The sequence below is a fragment of the Peromyscus maniculatus genome, chromosome 5 (genome assembly GCF_049852395.1).
Source record: "Peromyscus maniculatus bairdii isolate BWxNUB_F1_BW_parent chromosome 5, HU_Pman_BW_mat_3.1, whole genome shotgun sequence".
Taxonomy (NCBI): Eukaryota; Metazoa; Chordata; class Mammalia; order Rodentia; family Cricetidae; genus Peromyscus; species Peromyscus maniculatus.
In genome coordinates this window covers 125325880-125348399 of record NC_134856.1, presented here as the reverse complement: position 1 = coordinate 125348399, position 22520 = coordinate 125325880, and the positions used below count along the sequence as shown (strand labels likewise).

Genomic DNA, 22520 nt, shown 5'->3' with positions numbered 1-22520 from the left:
GGAGTTCCCCTCTCTCCACTTCCCACCTCCCCACAGGAGGACTGGGATTACAGATGTGCACTACTGTGTCCAGTTTTACATGGGTTCTGGCAGTCCAAACATAGGTCCTCACCCTTGCACAGCAAGGTATTTGTTCACTGAGCCACAGGTCAGAGATTTTGAATAAGTCTGAACAGTGCAAGGCTTACATTTAAAAACATTCAGAAAAGGAGAAACGATTTTAAACAACGCTGCCACGTTACCTGTTGGTATGGCTTCAACACCCTGCCTTATAACCCAGTTTTAGCCGTGCATTCAACTTGCGCAATACTAACGTTGAACCTCTCTCATAATCATAATATCATGTACCAGATATTACCATGCCCTTTAATCTACTCGTGCCATAAAGTAATACCTCTTAATCCACTTAAAAATTCTTTACTTCTGTAAAGATAAATGACTTAGGTTTGGTATGTAGAAGAACTTGTATTCATGCCTGAGTCTAATGCTGTCTCCCTTCCTATATAGTCATCTTGAGTACTATATCTTTACCGTTTGAAATATGCATGTAAAACTTCCTCCTGCCCTCCCTCTCCTCCTCTCTCCCCTTTTCCCTTCCCTTCCTCCTTCCATCCCTTCCTTCCTCTGACAGCCCATGCCTCTTTCATTGGTTTTGGAGACAAGGTCTCCCACTGTAGCTCAGGCTTTGCTGAGAATCACTGCACTGCAGGCTGGCCTTGAACTCATGGCAGTGTTTCAAGTCCTCAGATTGCAAACATATCGTATTCTTAAATGTGCTTCCGCAGTCATTTCGGAACCAAATTTATTTCCAAAGGATTGTGCCTCTCATTTTATAGTGGTATCAAGGAAAAATAAGGGGCAAATGGAATTTTGTTTCACAGCCAACTGTGTGGGACAGACGTAAAGAATTCTAAGTCTAGGATTTGAAGATAGAAACAAAGGCATCAAGGTTGTTTCCTACACGAGGTGTTTGAAAGATCCTAACATGATCCCCCAGGCCCTGGGCTTTGCCAAAATGCAGTTTATTGGAAAGTAGATGTGGCATAAGACAGGAAACATCCTTCACCTACAAGATGAGTTGAGTCCTTTATTCAAGTCCTGTGGGTGACCTAACTAGTCACGACAACACAGTGCGAAGCTATGATGAGACTCCCATGTCATTTTTTTCCCATTTCTATATGAAATGAAAAAAATCCAGGCCAATTTATCTAGCACTAAAATAAAGATGCCAGAAATACATGGCAGCTGTTTAACTATGTACGGCAACACCACACAGCAGTTGGGGACAGGAGGTGAGGATGAATTATGCTGATAGGCTGTGAAGTGGCGTGTTCTCTGCGCCTTTTCTTCCAGCCATCATTCTTGCCTTCTCCATTACCCACTTGTTTTTAAATGATTCAACTGAAAAATGCAAAACAGCTCAATCCATTCATTTTCTTTATGTGCCCTTAAAATAAAACACCAGAGCTGTAATTTGCTAATCATATTTCATCACTCGTGACAATCACTGCATCCAGCGACGGTTGGGGAAGTTGCTAAGCGTCTGCTTGGCTGTCATTGTATAGGAAGGCCCGTTTTGGCAACAGAAGAATGTGTGGATCAAGAGCCATTCAGAGCATCATAGATGCAACACGGAAATGGAGGGCCCAGGAAAGCTTTGCTTTCATCCCACAGCAGTTCTCCACGTCTTCATGTCAACCATGTATATTATTAACCTAGATGTTCAAAACAGTAGATTAATCCATCCAGCTGGATGAAAGCCATGCGAGTTGCAGAAAAAGAAAACTCTTCCTTTTATGGCGGTTCTAATTTCATTGGAAAATATGTCTATTGGTGTATTCATTGTTCTTCTCACTGCTGTGACCAAAAAGCAGGCACGATGCAACTCACAGGAGGAAGGGTTGATTTTGCACAGTCAAGTGTCAGTCCATCCTGGCAGGGCAGACACGGCCACAGGAGGCTGCCTGCTTACATCAAGGAGGATGGTTAGCAGAGAGAGAGAGATCAATGCCGCTTCTCAATAGACTTCTGTCTTTATGCCTTTTTACTCAGTACAGGACCCCAGTACCTGGGATGATGCCATCAACATCCAGAGTGGGTCTTTCCTTCTCAGTTAAACCCTTCTGAAAATATTCTCACAGACACGTCCAGAGGTGTCTCTTCTAGGTGACTGATTACAAGTTTAGTCAAGTTGACAGTGAAAGTTAACCATCACTGTCAGTGACTTCAGCAATGGTCCAACTGCCTAGCATGATTGCCAAGCAGTCAGTAGGCTTGACCCCTGATTAGTCTAGGGTGTTGGTGATGTAGCTGGCATCTCTAAAAATCCATTCTTTTATTCAGAAGGCTGTGATATTTATGAATCTAACCTTTTTACTGGATGTTTCAAAAGACATAATGCATTGTGTTTAATTTCTCAGCAGTCTGAAGAGGTAGCCATCAAGCTAAAGTTGAGAGACGTTCAAGCCACTTGTTAAGTCCTACAACCAACCACTAGCTGAATCAAGTTCAACAGCAGGTAACTGATTTCAAGTTCAGGATTGTTTTCTTCAGACCATATTGCTAGTAAGATGCCTTCACTGATGGCTGGTAGATTCAAAAGTGGTTGTGAGATGAATGTCAAAGGTTAGTTAGCAAGTATGAAAAGGTACATGAGCAAGGAGCTTTGGGATCAACAAGAAGTCTCTGTCTCATTCCTTGATTCTTGTTACAAAGTATGAGCTCTTGAGAGCAGGTTATTCAAATGGTTTCTTTCTAGGGGTTCATGTTTGGTCTTTCCCAGTTGCCTGCTTGAATATTGCTGTGTCAACCTCTTCTTGCCTCTACAGTAATGTGGAAAATTCACTATTAAATAGAGCTGATTATGGGGAAACTGTTTCTGATCCAAAATTTATTGTATAGATAATCACGTTAGGCTGATTCAAAGTCTCCTTTTTAATCTTCTTCAGTTCCTCCTTCCTCTGCCTTTGATAACCCTTTTTCTGATATGTAGTCATATGTCACCTAAAAATGGCCTGCATATATGACAGTGGTCCCATAAGATTATATGACTGGGTGGAGTGACATCACAGATACTTTCTAACAATGCATTTCTCAGAAAGTCTCTGTCATTAATGATACATGACATGTGTGCTAAAGATTCTAGAATAAGTGAAAACATGATGTGTTAGTTAGTTTTCCATCATCGTGAAGAAATACCCGAGACATTAAGATTTCAAGGGAGGAAGGTTGGTTTGTTTGGGCACACAGGTTTGGATGTTTCTGCGCATGGCCTCACTGCCTTTGGATCTGTGGTGAGACAGAACCTCATGGTAGGAGCTCATAACTGGGGAGAGTCCTCAGCTTATTGACACTAGCAACCGCAGGGAGAGACAGGAAGGGGCTGAAGTCCCAACATCCCCTTCAATTACCTGCTGCTAATGGTTTAATTAGCTCCACTAGGTCCCACTTCTTAAAGGTCTCACCATTTCATTATTGTAGCATATGCTGGTGACCAAGCCTTCACACAGCTCACTCTACCTCTCTAAGCTTTCATGGAAGCCGCTTCCTCAGAGGTGCCCTGTGAGAATGGATATGGATGGTGCAAATTGCAGCCATGTGCTGACTTCCAAATGCTCCACAGCCTTGAGAGGATGGGTCTCTGCCAACTCCTGCCTACAGGGACAGTTAATCTGCGAATATTTGCTTCCTACCAAGTCACTTTAAACATCACAAAGAGTATATGACATTTGCATTTCAAACTGTTGGAGAGATTCTAGTACCGATGACTGTGGACAGTGGATGTGAAAATCCTTGTCTTGACATGACTGGGATTTCCTTCTACACTCTTACAGTACCCTAAATCTCCCTTTTCTACAGAGCTTACTTCTTGGATTTGTCAATATCTGTTTACATGTCTGTTTTCCCTCTCTAAGAACAAGGAGCCATTGTCTGTATCAATAGTACTGATATTTGCATGCAATAGGTGCTCAATAAATGCTTAATAATAACAGGTAACATTTACCAAGCATTTATTGCTGGTCAATGCCTTCCTCATAGTGACTCCTTTCATCAATACAATTACCTTCATTTCATTGGAGAGGGACCTTTAGTTCAGGATGTTGAGTACCTGGCTGAGGTCATGGAGCTGTGGAGTATCTGGATGTGACCTGGGTCTTCCCACTTGACACTTCTATTATTCTATGCACCTGTAAGACACTAGCATCCATCATATAAAAGTTGGATAAAATAAAGGAAAACATACCTAAGAAAGAAATGTTATTTCCTTTATCATCTTATGTATAAACATAATTCAGCTAAGTGGAAATAAATATATTTGGCATTTTTCATCCTGTGGGTGCTATTTTTATGGTGGAATTTATACTGTAAATGAATTCATAGCTCCTTTTTACTTTTAGCATATCATAATCATTTTAATGACAAAAATATCCTTATATAAATGGATGGATTATTATCTACCCAAACATCCTCCCATAATTGGACACTGTATTTTTCCTTCCAGTTTTAAATGATTCTGTAATTAACATTTCATGCATAAATCTTTTGTGCAGACTATGTTTCTGTGTGGTTTGCCGAAGAGGATATTATTGATATTTTTGATGCACATAGCCAAAATGCTGTCTACAGAGTTGAGATTAATTTATACCCCACCAGCAGGGGCTGAGCAGGCTTAGACATGGGGAGAGGTTTGGAAGAAAGCCTGTGTTCTGCCTGAGGAGAAGACAGAGCCAGGAAGCAGGACTTAGGCAGTGCTGGCCTATCACCCCCGGCTCTTTAACACCCTGGCTCTCTACAGGCTTAGAAGTGGGTGTCACAAGCTACCCAAAGCAGAAGTGAGTTCGCCTGTCTCCGGCTGCGCATCCATTTTGGTCTAAGCACCGGAACTGCTCCAGTCTTGCTAAGTGTGGGAAGTCATTAGATTTTAGATCAACGTTGGGGTGATGTCAGATCAAAGAATAATAAGGTGCCTTTCAAAGACAGAGACTCCTATCTGGAAAATAGTCTTAGACTACCTCCCACCCCGCCACACACAGAGAGACACATAGACATGCACAGACATGTGGACATACTGACATGCACAGACACTCAGATACGACAGAGTAAGGAAGTAGCGTCAGTTTGAGACCAACTTAAAAATCAACCGATCAAAGGAATTTACTCGGCCATTTTTTTTCTTTTTCCTGGGTTTTCTGGGCCTGTTTTGTTAGCTTTGGCACCTGCGGTGATTTTTAGGGCCTCCTGCTGAGGGCTTTTCATTAATACCTGGGAGGCTGTCTAGCCTATGGCACTCGGTATAAGAATTAGAAATTAGAAATATATAATTTGTCAGGTGTCTAACTTCATATCTTGGAAGACCCTAGTTTTAATTATCTAAAGGAAGCCTCTACTCATCTCTGTCTTTGCCTTAGACAAACTTCACAGTTGTGGCTTGGATTTCTCCATCTCTTTCAATCCTCTGTTTTCTCTCTTTAGCAATTATATCTTGACTGCAGGGCACCCAGATATTTCTTCCAATACATTCAGGGGCTCCGTTTTTATTATTTGTCTTTGCAATAACTATATTCACTTGTTTATAACTCTTGGGCTTTTCTTTTAAATCCCAGTCAGCAAGCACACTTTGCCTACCTCCTTTCTCAAAAAGAGGCCCCTGCCCATGTCAGCAGGGCAGGCCTGGTCACACTAAAAGACAGAAATGGAACAAAATCACCTCCTTTAATAAAAGGAATATGACTTTGTTGAGGACCAATGGCTGGCAGGTACGGGAAAACTTGCATTTGGGCAGGCAACTCTATATCAGAACCATGGGTTTTGGAATCAGATAAACCTAAATCAGAGGGATGGCTGCTGGCTCCACTTAACGGCCCATGAACTTGGTGATGCTCCCGGAGTCTCAATTACATCATCTGCAAAATGGGGATGATGACATTTACCCTATTGGGTGGTTGGAAGGATTAAAACGGATAACTACTCAGTGCAAGGCTTAGCCTGTGTGTACTGGAAATGTTGGTTACAATGACTTTAACCATTATATTTTATCATCATTATTAATTTGACTCATAGATTTTCTCACATGGCTTACCTCAGACAATGTATACATATATTTCTTTATTTTCATAGATGCAGGCTCCATTTTTGTGATAGTGATGACAGATGAAAGTGGGGGGGATCTTTTCTTAGCAGCCTGTTAATGTGGTGGTGGGAATCCTGTATTCCACATAGTTCTTGAACTTTCACTGTTTGGAAAACAGTATTTTCCATTGCTTCTCTGATAGTGTTTGATTGTGGGGTTAACTGACTCCTAAATGGAGAGGGAGGAACAGGGAGACTCCAGAGGGAATGTTGGTGGAGAAGAAAACAAATCAGACACAAATACCTATCTGGTGTGAGATAGGATGGCTGGAACCAGGGCTTGGAGCTGGTGCCCAGACTCCAGGCTGAGAGCTTGCACTAACATCCCCACATGCCTTCCGATGGTGCCCAGTATAAAAGCAATAAAGTATTAATAACTGGAGAGGGGGCTTTCCTGAAGATGCAGCATGTCAACACGTGCTGTACCACATTGACCATGGTTCCATAAGACGTAATTTGAGGCATATCGTATCACAAATGCTGGCCCCAAATCTATGGCATACTTGATTCAAATTGACTATCGCAGCCTAATGTGTCTCCTTGAATTTTACCTTCCATTGCTCTAGTTCTTTGCACAATCCTCCCCCCTTCCCTTTCATCCCATGGTAATTTCCTACTTCACAAAACACCGAATCTCAAAGGCTGGATTTTCAATAAAGTTTTCCATCCACCCTCCCATTGTGTCGTTCCTGGAGGTGGAAGAGGAAAAGCAAGACCGCCTTTAAAGTGAGTCAGGAATTTTTCTGTGGGTTTTAAAAATCCTCTTTATTTCCTTCTGGGTCTTTAATCACTTTAATAGATTGCCCATCCACCCATTTGGGTGTCCTATCGAATGGAATAAACTGCGTGCAAGACGGTGACTCCGCGATTGGAATCTGGTGCCTCAGGTGGGTTGTCTGAGTCCACTTGGGCAACTGAAAGAAAGACGATGGAGCGTGCTTGTCTCTTGCTAGAAGTAAAGTGGGCTCGTTCTTACAGGCAGACTGTCTACAGGCCAAGATGGAAACAATTGAAGTTTTTACAAATGTGGCCCGATTTTTTTTTTTTTTTTTTGAATACTTGGTGGCAGGTTCAGAGCATGAATGGGGGGATAGAATCCATCTTCTGGATGGGAAACTCCTGGGAAATTGAGTTGATGTGAAATGTTTCAGAGTCATCTTCAATGGCTTAGATTAGCAGGAGAGAGCTCTAAGTTTCTACATAAAAAGGAACACAGCTTTGGAAACAATTACTTGTTGCCTATTTGATGTCTAAAGGTGCCAAGTTTGTAGGGAGACTAAAAAATATCACACCACTCATCAAGCGGTTTCTGCATTTGAGGATCTGTGTCTAAGTTCCTGTGGGCTGAACCACTGAAAGCTCACAACAATTCACTACGGTATGTGTTAGTGTGTGTGTGTGTGTGTGTGTGTGTGTGTGTGTGTGTGTGTGTGCATGTGCATACACACTCAAGCACACACACGTTTATTGAGGCAAAATTTATAATAGATTTAGCCACTTAGAATGGACAAATCAATGACATTCAACACAGGCCCACCTTTGTGACTGTCCCTCTAGTTCTAGAGCATTTTCATCACCTCAGAGGAAAGCACACTTCCCTCATATTAGCTTCTCAGGGCTGCTGTAACAAAACACTACACCTAGAGACTTCAAGTAACAGAAGATTGACATCTCACAGTTCTGTGGACAGGAAGAACCGCAGGTGATGTAAGACTAGACCTCCTCTGTGGCTGGTGGAATCTCCGTGTGCTTCTGTCTTGCTTCCAGCATGGACAGTAGTCTTGCTGATCACTGGCCTTCAGCTGCATCTCCAATGTGCTCATCTTAAAGCCTCTGTCCTGTGTATGTGAACACTGTCATCCCTTTGTCCATATTTGTGTCCAAATTCCTGCTTCTTAAAATGATGCCCGTAGTACTGCATCGGGGACCACCTCTGACTATAGCGGTTACACTCTCAGCTGTTTGGACCTACATTTTTGCCTTTTCTAGGAACATAATCCAACCTATTGACTCAGTAGGCCATTAAGAAATCCCTCTTCTTTCCTAACTTTCTCACCATTGGTACCCTCCAATCTGCTTCCTGCTTCTCTGAATTTACCTACTTTGTACATTCCATATAGACAAAAGCATCTGATACATGACCTTTTTGTGGGATGTCTCTCATTTAGCTCGACGTTTCTGAGGTCTATGGAGGCTCTAACTGGTATTGCTGCTTTATTCTTTTTCTTTTAAACTTCATTCCACTTTATGGCTGAATACTATTATCCTTATTTTCCAAATGAAGAAACTGCTACACATAAAGGTTAAATAGCATGTCCAAGGGCAAATGATGAGATTTCAGAAGGCCGGGGAACGTGCTCATGTGTTGTTAAGGAACAGAGAGAAGGGAGCGCTAGATAGAGAGTGGCCGAGCAATACGAGGAGAAAGGCAGCTGGAGGCAGGAAGTCCCTGGCATCTTAGGAATGGCGCCTAAGGTTCAAGTTCAGTGTTGAACTGTTGCCATTCTCCTTAGGCCTTCAGAAAGTTATCCCTCAACTTCCTGTTTCTGTGAGGTATGCTTTGGAGGAACAATAAGTGTGTCTAAAGCAGAGAAAGACATTTGGAGATGATCAGAAAACACAAGTTCCTGGACATTTTACGAAGTCATGGACATCAATTTATGCATTCATTTCTCAAGGAATTTGGGAGAGGGTACTTTAAGGACTTGGAGAACAGTCCACATAGAAGATCTGATGTATCAAAAGTCATCCTGTTTCCAAGACAACCATAACTATCTGTATCAACTTAACCTCGCCCCCCAACTGCCTTTGTGGGTACCAAAGTTCTTTGTGTTAAAAAAAAAAAAAAAGATGCTGAAATTGCTCCTATGTCAAGTCTAAGGATTTCAACAACTGCACGAATCCAGTTGCCCAACCAGAGAGATGTGGCTGTGTACAATGTAAGTAAAAAAAAAAAAAAAAAAAAAGACTTGAGGACTTGTGAGGATCACCCGTGGAGAGAGGGCCTCACTGGTGTCCCATAATTGCCATAACAAGCAACATAGAGTGGTTACCTTAAAACTATAGCAATGTATCCCTTCAGACTTCCAGAGGTTAGTCAGGATGTCGGCACAATTGATTGCCTCTGGAGGCCTCAGAGGGGCGTCTGTTTCATTAGTCCAAGGCCAGTGTATTGGTCAGGGTTTGCTACAGGAACAGAGCCAGTGAGTAAGTGTTACAATGGAGATTTACAGGGTGTGGCCTAGGGCTTGATAGAGCAGAGCCTGGATCCAGTGTTAACAAGATGTTATCCAAAACCAGACAACAAGGGATGGCTGCACTTATCTATTTATGAAGATAATAGATTTTCCGTCCTTGTTTTGACTTTGTGAGTGGGTGTATTTGTGTGTGCGTGTGTACGTGTTCATGTGTGCATGTGTATGTGCTCACATAGAGCAAGTGCTTTACCAAAAGAAACATCTCCTCATCCTCATCCTCCTTGTGATTTTTTTCAAAACGAATGCAATCTCTCTCAGCTAAAAACAAAGGAGGCACATTTAATAGGAACTCAAATACCAAATAACCATTTCTCAAACATGTGGATGATGAATGTGAACCTTGCCACATGCCTGTCGTCCTTTGGCATGCCGAGGGGTCGTAAGGCGCAGGGCTTGAACATTCTGACCACATGTAAATTCAGAAGACAAAATCTTCTTTAAAAAGTTATTTAAAGATTAGTTTTAGCATGTATCAATATGTTTCTATGCCACTCTGGAAAGTATGACTTTCTCATAAGAAAAAAAAAAGATGGTCTTGCACGTTAATTTTGCTTATATTTTTTCTTATGCTGCTAGTGTGATCCAAAGGCTCCATTCACAGGAGGTTAAACAATGCTTGTTTAGATCAGTTTCTCCATGAGAAAACCAATTAGTTGAAACAATGTTTTGACTTAATTTTCCCCCCACTCAAGTTAGAGGCTGAAGGTAGAGGTTTGGGATGTTCATTCTGTCAAAGAAAAGACGGATGAGAGACAACTGAGGACAAGTGCGACAGGGCTGCAGCAGCTTTAGGATTTGAGGGAGCCCAGCAAAGTGGGAGAGAGAGTGTTATTACTAAGTTAAGAAATCCATGGAACAGAAACTATTTGGAACTGGATGCAGTGTATTCATAGTTTATAATTGCACCCAAATCAGCTGTGAGAGTCTCCTAACCAAATAGAAACCACAGTTGACAGACATAAACATTTCTATTTATACACAGAGAAATTGAACTATAAAATATTTGTGATCGAGATGATAGGGAATTGAAAACACGCTGCACATGGCAGAATAAGTATTTCTAGCTTTTCTGCTTGCTCTTAGGCTTTGGAAAGGCTGGGCCCTCCCTGGAAGGCTACTTTGGAAATGAACTCCAGCATACCACAGTGCACACTGACCTTTTACCTTTTTTTTTTTTTTTTTTTTTTTAAATAAATGCATTCTCTAAATGTTTGCATTTTGTTCGAATCAGCTGGTAATCCTTAAGCAAGGATTAGCCGCATTGCGAGCCAAAGAACTTCAGCTCTTGAGGCTTTTAGGGAAATGTAATTGTTGAAAACAGAACTCGGGGAGGGGCGGGGGAGGAGAAAGCAGTGGAGAGAAGCAGCAAAAAACAGATTTTGTTTGTAAGAGCCACAGTGACACTTGATTCTCTGTAAGCTAATTTTTAAAAAGAAAAAAAAAGAACTTCTACATAGGAAAGTGAAGGAAGTGTCAAACCAATAGTATCATATCATTTGAATCTGGGATTAATGTTGCTCTGCAGTCTTGATCTATTGCTGACGCTTCTGTAATTAAGTGAATTCTAAATCAGAACGGAATGAAACGGAGAATGCCTATGTTTTTTTTTGGCGTCTAAATTTGGCAAAACTGTTCTAAAAATCATAAACAGATAGCTTACTTGATAAGCTCTGTTTTGTAAATCATTTGCCAGAGAAACTCTCTCTGGATCATGAATGGGAATTCCTGGAAAGAAGCTGTGTCTGCAAAGACTGAGTGAGTGGAGGTGATACTGTGGAGATGTTGGAATGTTGCAGGTCCAGAGGCTGCAGGTCTAATTACACCTTACCTTGGGCTAGCTTTAGCCCTAAATAACTATTCCTTTCCCAGCCCTTCGTCAATACTAACATCCTGTGATTAAGGGATAACAGCCTTTGGAATCTATTTACTTAAGCAGACAAGGAGCTTCCACCAATCCCAATGCTAAGACTATCGTCAGGTAGCATTTGAGGTCTATAGGATCCTCACCTTGCTGGAAACCACTTTCCTGATGTTGTTACTAATTTATTTGTAAAATTCTCTTACTATAAAAACTCCATGAAACTGCTTCCTCATTGGAACATTAAGTTTGTGGAGACCTAAATGTGTGTTCCTCGCCATGGTTGCTCATATTTGCTCCCCAATAAAGCACAGCTTTTATTTCTTAGAGATAAGAGCTGTTTCTTCCAATGATAGACTACAAGCAAAGGGCCAGGCATGGCGGTGTGTGTCTAGTATTCTGCAAGCTGGAACAAGAGGATCACAAGCCTGGAGCTCACCCAGGGGGGAAAAAATGGAAAAGGACAAACCCATGAAAAGATTTTAATTGAGACATTAACACATTTTAATAAGAAAAGTTAGAATAGAAAATATACTCTATTGTGTAGGAATAGTTCTCAGTTCGTGAGGTCTTTCAGCACTGTAGAGAGAATATTTTCTTGCTGGGGTGGTAGTTCAGTGGTAGAGCACATTCCCAACTGGTGCAAGGCCCTCACTTTGATCCCAGTACTGCTAGGTTCTAAAAAGAGTGTTTTCTTGATTAAATGCATATGGTCCATTGAGTCTCAGTAACTTCAAACTTAGGAAATACACAATTGAACACTGAAAAAGATTGTAGGCAATTTTATGAAAATAATCCATATATTGAGATATATTCTATAAAAAATGCTAACAACATGTTATCAGACATGGAAATGATCACATAATTATTACAATAAGTGATTAGGAACCAGGGATGATAATAGTCTGCTTAATATTGTTTCCAAATTATCTAGACAAATCAATCTAATAAACTTTAAAACTTTTGCTTTAATGTACATTGCCCTTTTAATTTTGAGAAATGATTTTAGCTTTGACAATGATTTATGACTTAAATGATTTTATAGACCTACCATTAGTGAAACCAATTTGTCAATCTACAAATGTACCCTTAAAAATTATATAGTGTTTGTTTATTTTTCTCTCAGTGTCAAAATTATCCCAGTGTGGATAATTAATTATATCTCACGTGGTTAAAACAGATGTCTATTTTGAATGTTCGCTGTTATAATTCCATTGCCTCATTTATGGCTTCTGATGGTGATTCACAGGCATCTATGCGAGACTTCCGAATGCCAAGAACTGAAAAGTACCTGCTAATGAGCATAAAATTCCTCACCTGGGAAATGAGCGCGCCTTGGGATTGACTCTTCACCCTCCAGCGCTGTTCAACTTCTCTCTACCGTAATTGTTACAGTAACAGCAGCTTCTGTCTCTCACAGGTAACCCTGCAGTAAATAAATGGCTTTTTAAAAGTTTATTTGGACAATTATATTGCATTCATTATCTGTCTTTAACAAATCACTTTATTGTTTATTTATATTATGGTATGTGAATTCGCCTTGATGTAGGAGAATGTAATCCCTTTAGCCTTAGTCCACACTATCACAAACATACTCACTAATGAGTTCATTAAGAGTCAAATAATTAGGTAATTGGTGGCTTAAATGCCTTGTATCATTCAGAAATCCACAGTGGGTTGTGTTATAGGTAATTAAAGAGCAGAGGTGACATACAAAAGGCATTATTTACCCCCCTTTAATGTGAGAGATCATGGGCTCTTGCTATGCCAAAACTCACTAATCACACATTTAAAAAAATAGATTTAGATAACGGAGACCACTTTTGTCTGTTGAGTTGTTATGTGAATGCCACCAGACACTGTTCCAGATCCTGAGGATTTAGCAGTGAACACAGTAGCCAGCGTGTCCTCGTAGAGCTTAACTTTGGGAGGAGTAAGTGGGAATGGAAATAAACATATCATATAATATATGTCAGACATAGATACACACCGAAGAGGAAAATAAACCAGGATAAAGCCAGAGGACACAGATACGGGGGAGGAGCTACTACGCCTGGTCAGACCAGTAAGGTGTAGAGTCCAGAAGGAAGAGAGGAAGGAGCTTAGTGCGTGTGTGAGTGTGTGTGTGTGGGGGGGGGGGGAGGGGGGGCAGTCCCAGCAAGGTCTGAGAGAAGGAGGGACCTCGTGTGCTTGAGGAAGAAGAGGGGCCAGTGTGACTGAGGTGGGGGTAGAGCCATGAGAATGAGGCTGGTGTGGGTACCAGAGGGGTGGAGAGTGCAAGACATCTTGGAGACCTTACAGGTAAAAGGCTTTGGATCTCGGCCGCAGTGAGACGGGAGGTCACCGAAAAGCTCTGAGGACAGAGATGATCCGTGCTACATTGGCGAGCCTCCTTTCTATACGGACTGAATGCTGTGCATGTGAGGAGGGTGAGCAGAAGGCTTGGGACAGAGTTCTTGCAAGAAGGTTCTTGCAAGCATCCAGACTATGTGCAGTGGAGGTGATTAGAGTGGCCATACTGTGGGTAGCGAGAGGCTGTCGCTTCCATATGTATTCGGAAGGAAGGATGACGTTTCTTGTGGTGACTTGAATGTGGGGGGCGGGGGCCACACAGGTTCTCTGCCTGGAGAGTAGGCAGTGTGGGATTGTGATTATTTTAGCAGAGGAAAACTGGAAGAGTATGCTTGGATGAGGCAGAGGAGGAGAGGCAATGGTTCAGTGCTGGGCTTGTTAAACCGGAGAGCTGACTGGCCTACCTGAGCAGACCTGCGGTGGTTGGCTATGTATCTCTCCATACTCTTGTTAATTCATTAGTCGATTTGTGCTGCTAATATCACTCTATAATAGAATTGCTGTGAGGATTAAGAGTTAACAGGGTAAAGTGCTTTGCAAGGGCTTGTGGTAACCACTCAGCCGTCATTATCCTGAGCATCTTTGAGTCGTGTTTTCTAAGAGAATTCATGCAGAAAGGAAGATCCACATGCTTTATTGCACTTGAGCACACAGAATTGGGGACAGAAGTGGTTTTTAATCTCCCTTAATTTAAATCCTCATTTCCAAGCTGAGGCAGCCAATGGATGGGCAGGAAGCATTCTGGCTAGTCAAGAATCCAGGTCTAGAAGTCAGAATTCTGGACATCCGCATCCTCCCCAGTACCACAGTATTACAGTTTTCCCCAGGGGCCACAATTTTCAAGTGTCTTTGCTGAAAATCCAAGATCGCTTTCTATTGAGCAAGGCTTCTCCTTGTTTAATGCGCAGAGAGTTCAGGGAACTTGACCCTAGTGGAGTCGAGGGGTCAAGCTTCTCAGCAGGTGAACATGGAAGGGCTTAACACTATGTTGCCCTCACTGACCAGCCTCAGGAGCCGGGCTTCTTGGGGTGGGCTGCTGAACCCTGATACACCATTTTCTCTTGGGAAAATGTCGCACAGCCAAACTTCCTATCGCACAGCCAAACTTCTAGGCATTTGGGCCCGCCAACAAGAGGGAGTGGAGTGTAAGGCAGATGTGTCTGCCATAAACCCCCTGTGAACTTGGCTGTTTCTGCTAGGCTTTGTATTGTATCATCATCTAAGAAGTTCTGTTTCTTCCCTCTCCTGACTCTTCCCTTGGTCCCTTCCCACTCATCTCATAATAGTGATTAAGACCTAATTTATGCTAGAGTCCTTGTGAGTCTGGTTTCTTCAAAGGGGGCTCGTAGCACATCTGGGAATGAGCACATTGGATGCTCTTTCATCAAGACCCGCAGCTCAGCCAGTGCTGGGAAGCTGAGAGCCAGGAGGCCATCTAGCATATCCCCGGGGCTTTCTAACTCTTCTCAAAGTGGGGACATTGGCCAGCAGCAAAATTAATAAGATGACCCACCTCTTCCCTGGCCCCAGTCCATAGGAGAACTGGCTCCAAGGAGCCAGAGACTGAAGGGAGGCAGACAGGATGTAATGAACCAGGGACGTACGACAGAAGTGTGTGGGTCTGGCTGCAAGCAAGAACAGCTGGTTCCTGTGACTCAAAAGGAAAAAGCTTATCTACTGTCAGGACAAAAGAGACTTTATCCAAGTCAGAATGTACCTGGCTTATCCCAAGTAATATCAAGGACACCAGTCCCCCTCTTTATGGTTCGGGAGTCATGTGAGGAAAACTGGCCAGTGCTACACAGGGGCAGATTTAATGGCTCAAGATGGCTATAGTCAGGTCAGGCTGGGTCCCTAGCAGCTCTCTATGGGACTGGTCATTCAGTCCACAGCCAATAGAGGCTCTGGCTTAGTCCAGCAGAGCTTGGTGATCAGGGGAGAGGCCGCCAGGCTTGGATGTGGTGCAGGCTGCGTATGAGAGGTCAGAGGAACTGAATTCTGCTCAGGGGTGAAGTGCAATGACAAGGTCAGAAAGATCAGCTCAACCTCGTGTGTCTCATTCACAGCATCTCTTCTCTTTCTCTCTTGTCTAACAGGCAGGGATTTTGTTTATAGCAGAAACACTACAAATTCGCAAGGAGCCAGTGGGATAGAAGTGACGCCTCCTGCCATGGCCTGGATATGTCCACATTTTTTGTTGTAAATTTAAGCTCCAAATTTATATGTTAATGGTGTTTGGAGGGAGGCCCTCTAGGAGATAAGTAGGATTCAATGAGGTCATGAGCGTGAGGTCCTCACGGTGACATTAGTGGCTCTGTCTTGCTGTGTCATGCCTTTGTCACATTACAACACACTGAGCAGACCTCCTCGCCAGATGCTGACCAGATGTCAGTGTCCTGCTCTTGGACTTCCCAGTCCTCAGAACCTCAGGTCCAAGCAAACCTCTATTACTCATAGGTTGCCAATCTCTAGTAGTTTGTGAGGGCGATAGAAAATGGACGAAGTTATGCACCGAACAGGACTTCTAGAAAAGCTATTGTCTTTCTGATAAAAGGCTAGAATCTGGAGAAGACATTGTGATCATGAAGATGAAAGTTCTAACCTAAGGCAGACAGTGACAGGGGGCCTGGGACTTGGCTGGCCCTCCAGACATGCTCTGTGAATCCTGCACCCCGATCTGTTGGGAGCTAAGCAAGCTTCCCTGTGTGAGCGTTCTTCACTGATGGCAGCGTCACAGCCTTCCACTGTCAAGTGAGCTTTCCCATTTGAGAGTGGGACAGGCTCAGAAACAGCACAAAAGCTCTAGGAGCCTCCACTTCCCATCTCCAAAATGAGGACGATGCTCTCTTTCCTGTACAGGTCTAGAAGAACTTCAAAGAACTATGTCATTGTTAAACACTTCATAGGATCCCGCTGTGGTTGTAGGGAACAACTTGGCCTTGTCCATCTTAAGGAAGTAAAAGTAGATGGTTTGGTGGGGTAGGTAGGTAAAGAATGAGGATTCAGAGGGGAAGGCAATTAGCTTGCAGAAATAATGAACAAGCCCAGAATTGGGAAATCTGAGGGCAGAGCTGCCAATACACTCTCCAGGGAACAAAGCCCAGATGTGTGAATATGCCTCAGGCCAAGCCCATGCCTGCTGCATTTCCTCAAGTGTTCCTCGCCAAGGTGAGAAAGCAACGTCTGTGTGTGGGTGGGCTGGTGTGCAAGTGGATGCATTTGGGTGGCTGCAGCTGGTGAAGAATGAGGGTCCTGGAGGTGTAGGTAGATCTCCATACTTGCATCAAGAAGATGAATGAGTGGATGAAAGGATGGATGGGTGTTTGTACATCTGCATGTGTTATGCTGGACCTTGGGCAGTGGTAGGTGTGAGAATAATATACTCAACCCAATCCCAATTATCTCCTCTCTCTCTCTACCCTGTTTAACAACAGAAGGATTGGTATATTCTGGCTAAGTGATGCGGGTTTCTCTCTAGAATAAGGAAGAGATTCCAAAACTGGCCCTGACGGAATATACTAAAAGCCACTGAATAATTTACTTCACATCTGTAGACCGTATAGCATTTTTGGTTTGAGTGTCAAGTGTCCCCAGCTGGCCCATGTGTTAAAACCTTGGTCCCTGCTGGTGGCACTGTTTTGGAATGCTGTGGAATCTTTACCACATGGAGCCTGTGGTGGGATTGGAGGGTTATGGACTGGCTCTGTTCCTGGCCCGAGTTCTCTGCTTCCTGATTCACTGAGATGTGAGCAAAGTCTCTTGCCTCTGTTGCCAGGGCCACAGAGGACCCAGCTGCTTCAGCAGCCATGCATTTCCTGTCATGATGGAATGTCCCCTATCAAACCACGAGCCCAATCCTTCCTCCTTTAAGTTGCTTCTTGTCTGGTATTTGGCCATAACGACAAGAGAGAAAAGCGGCCAATACACACAGCCTTTTAATTATAGCCCAGGAAGGGTATAAGGGAAAAAGGACATTTTGTTGTTACGTCGTCGTTAGCACCAGGACAAAGGTTCTCCTGGAAATGACTCTGCTCTGGTGTGCATCACGGTGCACGTACATCCTCAGTTCTATCACAGGAACTGTGTGGTTCAGATGCAGGTCCTGCCTCAGTGTTGCTGTGGGTCTGTTTCTTCTCTTTTGCCTGGTCCTATGAAGGTAAGCTTCCTTGCCTCCTCCCCAGTAAACCCTTCCCTTGAAATTGAAATCACCACCCTATCACTTCATCAAGCTGATGTTATTATCGGTGAGGCTACTGGCAACTTGAGGGCGGGAACCATGAAGCATCTGATTTCTCTCCAGTCCATGAGATGCCAGTGGTGGGAAATGAAGGGAAACATCTCTCACAGGGACTAATCTTCATGGCTAACGTTGTTTAGGACCGCCTTCATTTGGCGACAGTACAAAAGCCAAGCTGACAATTTCATCACTGCTCTTGCATTTTGTCCAGCACACCCATGCCTTGCTTTGCACTGGGGACAGCCACTTCCACACTTCCTGCCTTAGCTTGTCTTTAGTGCAGTGCCTTGATGTGGTATGTACTTTATAGATGAGCCTGAGTGACTGCATGCCGGGATCAGACAAAGGCTGAGGAGGAAATCCTGCTCCCAGCGAAGGAAGCAGCCAGAACTTAAGAGGCATTTCATAGATCAAGCTAGTGAGAGAAAACTCTGGGGCATGTAGAGGAGTCAAGAACAAACAGATCCACTTATGAGTCAGTACATACCATGTTTGTCTTTCTGAGTCTGGGTTACTTCACTCAGGATGATATTTTCTAGTTCCATCCATTTGCCTACAAATTTCATGGTATCATTGTTTTTTTACTGCTGAATAGTACTCCATTGTGTATATGTGCCACATTTTCTTTATACTAGACTAGGCCCCCTGGATAGGTGAGACAGTTGTTTAGCTTGAACTGGTTAGGGGCCCCCCAGGCAGTGGGATTGGGATCCGTCCCTGGTGCATGAGCTGGCTTTTTGGATCCCAATGCCTATGGTGGGATACCTTGCACAGACTTGGTGCAGGGAGGAGGGGCTTGGACCTGCCTCAACTGAATGTACCAGGCTCTGCTGACTCCCTATGGGAGACCTTGCCTTGGAGGAGGTGAGGATGGGGGATTGGTTAGGGGGAAAGGCTGGGGGGCAGGAGGAGAGAGGAAAGGGGGATCTGTGGTTGGTATGTAAAATGAATAGAAAATTTCTTAATAATAATAATAAAAGAACAAATAGAAGCAGGCAGATTCCATGCAATGCATTCCAAGATCCCGAAGAAGTTAGGTAAGAGGATTTACGATGATGTCTTAGTGAGTCTAGTTGCTGTGACAATTATCACTGTCTGGGTGGCTATGCTGCATGCCACCCTCTGTGATGGTGGTGACTCTTATCACTTCTTTCTATAAGGTGCCTTGGTGTATTTCAACCCAAGCCTAGGAGAAAGTAGCTCACTGGATGCCATGGGGATGATGGGACGTGAAATGACCACTGTATTATTTTTGTCTCTCCAGGACAACAGGGTTCTGCATGTCAGATTATTAGAGGATGTCATTGAGAAATACAAAACAACCCAAGCCTGGCCTTATCATCATTCATGCATCATATAAAAATTTAATTTATATGATATGTATAATTCCCCCCCCCTTTTTTTGTAGGTGGGGTTCTCACTGTGGAATTCAGTCTGGCTTGGAACTTGGTATGTAGCCCAGGCTGGCCTCTAACTCACAGTCGGTCTCCAGAAGTTCTGGGAATAAAGATGTAAACCACCATGCTGCCTTTTGATCTTTATTATCAAAGATGCTTTGTTTTCCAACATGTTTGATAAAGTTGACACTCTTCATGTGTCCTGTGGATTGTTATCCCTGAAGACACCCTTCCCTGCAGAAGTCTTTGCCCTTGGTTTCCGGTTTCCAGGCAAAGTTGCCTCATACCCACAAGTGCTATATCCAGAAGGAGAAGGAGCCGGAGGGCTCTCACCTGGGCCAGAGGACCACCCACGCAGCTGGCATCCCCATGTCTTCTTTGTTCTGCAGCTCTGGTCGATTCTGACCTCTCATTACTGGGCTGTTGAGACCATCTACTCCCACCCAGGCCTACAGATTAAGAAAGCGAAACTTTCATTGCTCTCTTTCAAAATTTTCCATTTGCTTTGCATGTGAGTTGGGACAGAGCCGCTCTCTCAAGTGCCTCAGTTTTCCTATGTGTAAAATATAACTCACAAAATTCCTCTCTTAGAGAAAAATACACCATTTTAAGGAATATTTATGTTTTAAAATGTGTGAGTCCCCTTAGGACAGAAATGGTAACCATTAAATACCACTTCCAGGAACCTCCTTGGGAAAGTGGCTGATTCCTGTTGAGGAGAGTAGCACAGAGGATGAGCTCAGAGAATTTGCTTGGTCCTGAATACAAGCACACTCTTCAAAGAAGGCTGGGGTGCCCGGGCACATCACACGGACTCAGGAACTGACCGGGCAGGCTCATACTGTCCAGATGGGATAGTTTAAGCATCAGGAGCTCCCAAAACAAGTGGAACATATCTAGTGCTTTACACTCCCAAGTTCAGTGCTTCTTAAAAGAAGAACTCCATTGGTTATTTCCAGAACCGAGGAAATTGCCTTGTTATTTTGAAAACTGGCAAGTGAAAGAATCAAGCATTTACTGACATTTACCGGACGAATTCTACCTCGGGGAAACCAAATAGTTGGGCCGGAAGTTTTTCCTTTATATGACTATTCTGGCTAATAAATAAAACACGAGCCATGGCATTAGAATAGAATCCTTTACAACCTCACATTGAGCAAACAGATCCAGTCCAAAGTTTCTCAGCTTTGCACTGCTGACACTGTGGGCTACATGACCCTTTGTTGTAGGGCATTTAGCATCCTTCTAGATCCCTCTCCATGAGATTCCTACAACATCCCTTTGTCAAGGTATGATGATCAAAACTGAGACACTGCCATGCTCCCTGGGAGGACAAGATCACCCCAATACAAACTATTGATTACCTAGGCAATAATCACCAATGACTACTAATATTAAATAAAGGACAACCAGTCTTTATGGAAGTATATTATATCATGATCCTTAGAAGAAACAAAACTAAATAGCACCCAAACCCTTCAAATTGGTATGAAGAAAGTTTCCATGTTGGTGGCTTTTCTCACTGTGTGACACTGCTTGTCAAGGAACAAGTTAAGGAAGGAGGACTTACTGTGGCATAGTCCATCCTGGCGAGGTAGGCACAGAACAGGATCAGCACAGTTTGGGCAGCAGGACCACACGGCTGCTTTCTCCTATGCCCATAGATCAGGAAGCATGGTCTGGGAATGCAGATACTCACACGACTTGATATTTTTTTTTCTTTTCTGTTCAGTCCAAGCACCCAGCCCATGGGGATAATGCCACCCACATTCATGCTGGATTTTTCTTCCTCAGCAGCATTTCCTTAAAGATAACCTTCACAGCCCAGTCCAGAGGTGTGCCGCCTCTCAGGCAATTCCAAGTCCAGTTTGTGTCTAATGCTGGACCAGGGGCTCCGCTCACAGCGGACTTGTCCAGACTGGTCAACACCCTTGTAGCTTTTGTTTGAACAGTGTCTAACTTATTCCTACCCAAGAAAGCTACTCCCCAGGAAAGCCCTGGCCAGGAAAGGGGTTAGATTTGGGTGTGTTAGTCAGATGAGTCACAGAGGAAGGAACTCGATGAGACCTATGATATAAGAGAATCAGAACACTGCTCACAGACCCTAGAGAGGGGAGGGCAACATGCTTCCCAGGAGCTGTGGAGAGGAGGGAGCCATCAGTCACGTACGTGTTCCATTAGGAAGGAGAGGAAAGGAGAGAAAGAAAAAGGGTATAGGGAGAGAAGGAAAGGGGGAGGGAGGGAGGGAGAGAGAGAATGAATATGAATTAACTCTAATATTTACTGGAATCCAGATTTGTATCTGAGCAGAATTCCTAAGAGGAATTCTAGTTGGTAGGTTCCAGGCAGCCATGTGCATCCTGCAGCCCATAAGCCACACGGGACACAGATAAATCATAAACTTGCTTAAAATATAAACATAAACTTACTTATTTTTGTGATTTTTTTTCTGTTTTTGGTTAACTCAATTGTATAGTTCTCAAATATGAGCTTTGTAGATGAACATGTTGTGTTCCGATGTCAAAAAGTTGAAGCTGGGCGGTGGTGGCTCACACCTTTAACCCCAGCACTCAGGAGGCAGAGGCAGGAGGATCTCTGTAAGTTTGAGGCCAGCCTGGTCTACAGAGCAGGTTCCAGCACAATCAGGGCTACACCAAGAAACCCTGTCTCAAGCAAACAAAAATGTACATTCTTTAAGGGGCTGGAGAGATGGCTCAGTGGTTAAGAGTACTAGATGTTCTTCCAGAGGTCCTGGGCTCAGTTCCCAGCACCCACATGGCCTCTCACAATGTCTAACTCCAGGGGACGGGACACCCTCACACAGACACACATGCAGGCAGAACCCAAAGCACATAAGATTAAAGTAAATAAATCCCTAAAGAAAAATTTACCCCTTAAAAAAAAACATTGGATATTCCTGGTAGAGAAAGCAGTTGTGAATTCCATGGAGACATGTTGTACCTGTGAGGCAGTCACTGCACTCATGACCACATAGGGTATGTGGCCAGTGGCCAGTCAAGTCCTATAGTTGAATAAGGCAAATACCCAATTGAGCCAGTCAAGTCCTATAGTTGAATAAGGCAAATACCCAGTTGAGCCAGTCAAGTCCTATAGTTGAATAAGGCAAATACCCAGTTGAGTTTGGGGAACTGAGAAAAGAACTGGAAACTGTCAAGATGAGTGGCATTTCTAGAGTGATAAAATCTAATTTCTGTTCAAAAGGATGCCAAGACAATAACAAACTGTAAGAATTCACCGCAGTCATGATTTCCAAGATATAAAAAATTTAT

General features: G+C 43.4%; 1 long non-coding RNA gene across 1 annotated transcript; it reads right to left on the bottom strand.

The window, feature by feature from the left end:
• Window positions 1-642: 642 nt before the first annotated feature.
• Window positions 643-21267, bottom strand: LOC121829600 (uncharacterized). Its single transcript, XR_006072581.2, has 4 exons — window positions 20801-21267; window positions 12562-12670; window positions 4064-4187; window positions 643-2822 (listed from the first exon to the last, which is right to left on the bottom strand). It is a non-coding gene; the product is annotated as an uncharacterized LOC121829600 (long non-coding RNA).
• Between the last annotated feature and the right edge of the window lie 1253 nt (window positions 21268-22520).